The following is a 3,228-nucleotide window of genomic DNA, read 5'->3' as shown; positions in this document are numbered from 1 at the left end:
CACAGTGTGAGATGGCTTCTCTTGTCCTGTTCTGCAGGTCATGCTGAGCTGCTTCCGCTGCTTCCAGTGAGTCCTTGTGCAAAGAACTTGGGTGAAAGCCCTTGCATGTAGTTCAGATCTTCCTTCCACCGCAATCTTTCTTCATATGGCCGTACCTTAAGCAGCCAATACATAGGCCAGTGGACGTGACAAAGTCCATTCTTTATACGAATTGTGGTCGTTTTTACACGGACGGCATCATTCAGGTTATTCCTTGCCACCCTGTCCTCTCCTGCTTATTACTTCTGAACCAGTAGCGAAGCTCTTGGCACCTGATGATCTCTTACTTGCGTTGCCTCCAAACTTGCTATTTTTCTGTTGTGATGTCTCTGCCTTCCGTTCTTCTTGCTCAACTCTCATCATGGTGACTGGATTGCATGCAATTCTTGCCTCGCGCTTCAAGAAGTCGTAAAAGACCGAGAATGGAGGGTAGGGTATATTTCTGACTCCCGACACCTTTTCTTGCTCTTTTATGCTGAACCTTTGACATCCGTACACACTTTAAACCGACTGAGACATTTCAATACATGCATTTTTCCTCCTGTTACGCTCCAGGCGTGAAAAAAGGATTTATCAAAGGCGAAGCCCTTTGGCTCCTTAGAACCAACTCTTCAAAGGCAACATTTGAAGAAAACATTAAAAATTTCAGATCACATTTGCGTGTCTGATGCTTTCCAGATAATCTGGTAAACAAAGTCCTTGCAGAAGTCAAATTTACAGATAGAAAGTCGGCACTTCAACAAAAACCGCAAAAAGTGCAAAATGGATTAATGCCTTTTGTCACACAGTACAATCCATCAGTGCCTAACCTTAAAAATATTTTAATGAGCAAGTGGCATTTAATCGAAAACCAACCAATGCTGAGAGAAATACACAGAGAACCACCTCTCATCTCCTACAGGAGAGGAAAATCTCTAAAAGACCTACTTGTTAGAGCTAAACTCCAAAGGTCAAAGACCTATTACATCATGAAACAGCGGGAGTCGTGTTTAGCCTGTCAACCCCTTTTAACCTCATCTTAGTTCGTGACAGGTAATGCAACACCTTTCGAGTAGGAGTAGAACTTCCATCGTATTCGGCGAGATAAACTCGAACATTTTCCGAGAATTGCATGTTTATTGATGTGCCTTTTGTATCTTTTAATAGTGTGGAACATAATAACTCTGAACCTGAACTGTATGTTTATCGATGAAATAAACATCCGTGCGTGGGTTCGTATTCCGGACGTGACGGCTGTTTGTGAAAGTGCGTCTTTGTCATGTAGTTCGGACTCGTGTACTATGTCAGTGCTGTCAAGCTACATGTATTCTTTATAACAATAAGGAAAACAGTGAGCAAGCTAATGAGGCGGACGCGTATATCGGTATACGCGAATACGTGTACGGTTATACACACATACACGTATAGATATACGCGTATTGTGTGCATATTTTTATTAACATATTTCTGAGCGGTACTGTAGATACAAAACTACTGCAAGTTAATCAATGAGCTTAATGAATGGAATCCGCTTGAGTATTTGAAGAATGCTTGAGTTTTCTAATGAATAACATTTCAAAAACGAAACACTATAATTTGCTCTGGCACTTCCTAATAATTTTCTTTCATTTCCCCTGTCATGGCATTTTCTCTATAATTTTACGCTCGTCCATTCTAACCCCTTTTCAACATAACATGTTCAACAGAACTGGGCAAAAATTAATAATTTCTTAAGTAAATAGGTCGATGCATACACCTCCCACAGTTGCAAAGTGACCAAAAACTACATCGGCTGGCTAAGTGTACATGCCTATAAGCTGCTTTACTAAATGCGGATTTATACATTGATATGAGTTACATATTAACATACCTCTGAAGAAAAGCAGCTGCTCTTCTGTAATATCAAATTTTGGTCGTCCTCGTCGACCTTCTTGCCGTAAAACAGAAGCTTTGTAGGAATGGTAAGATGAATAGGAGCCTGAATTTGTACATAATTGACAGGCTTGATTAATCAACTAAGTTGTTAGTAAAGAAATGTCACCATTCAGCAGGGCAGCTTCACCGAGGGTCTCCAGTTTCAACCCTGCCAAGCCCATTTCGGAAATTGTATCATCACCAACTGTTTCTAAGTCAGCGATTATTTCATGTAAGGCCGTCAAAAGTTGCTGCTTTCCTTCCATACATGCAGTGTCAAAGCTGTCAACAAGAAAAGTCAATGTCAGAAAGGCAATCAAGTTTACGCCGATTTTTGAGAGCAATTTTGTACATGATCCAGACTACAAGCCCCACCTTGCGTCATATGACACAAGGGAGAGGGCTTGGTTAATGCCCGATATATACTTATATGATGCAATTACATCCCCACTGGAAATCGGAAATATCTGAGTTCCAGATGGGATTTCCACCCACAACCCTCGGTGTTCTAACCACTGTGCTACTGGAGACTATGGTGAGCAATCTTTGGAACTGCAGCACACAGTTACAAAGTCAAATAACGACTGACAGCATAGCTCATAACTGCATCATGCAGTCACATTACAGCACATCTGAGATGCACCAACTGACTACCGAATTGAGCAAGTGATATCCAATGATAAGCGAAGCCAAAGTTAACTTCTGTTACGATTTCCAGTGTGCAGAATACCTTTTTTGAATTTTATTTCATTTCTTTTTTAACATCTTTTACCCTCCATGCAAGAACTGTTTGCGGGAGAATATTAGCGTTTTTTCTTTCTTTCTTCTCCTTCTTTCCTTTTTTTTTTTGCTGGAAATTTCTGTTCATGGATAACAAAAACGACTTCAAATATTTCAACCACCAACAGGTTAATACCAATCGATATTTATGAAAGCCATGCAAGTAGACTATTGCAGGGCCGATAAAACAATGGAAAAATGTATCTTTTAACGATATTTTGGCTGGCCAATACCAGCCTTAATCAGGTTTATTTGGAGATCTAACAAAGTTACAGAAATATGTATACACATTTTATGAAGTAATCAAAGAAGATTTTAAATGATAACTTAACGTGATATAGCCACCGGATAAACAAACCAAAATTTCAAAAGAATGCAATGCTGTTGAACGACTATATACTAACGACATCGGTAATTTAGCCGTAACGTTTGTTTCTCCCAAAAGGTTTCATAAATCATAAATATTTTGATTGATCATGATCTTCCCTGATCCAACCCTGTACAAGACTAATCGTC

This window comes from Montipora capricornis, chromosome 6 (genome assembly GCF_036669925.1).
Source record: "Montipora capricornis isolate CH-2021 chromosome 6, ASM3666992v2, whole genome shotgun sequence".
Classification (NCBI taxonomy): domain Eukaryota; kingdom Metazoa; phylum Cnidaria; class Anthozoa; order Scleractinia; family Acroporidae; genus Montipora; species Montipora capricornis.
This window is presented reverse-complemented; position numbering follows the sequence as displayed.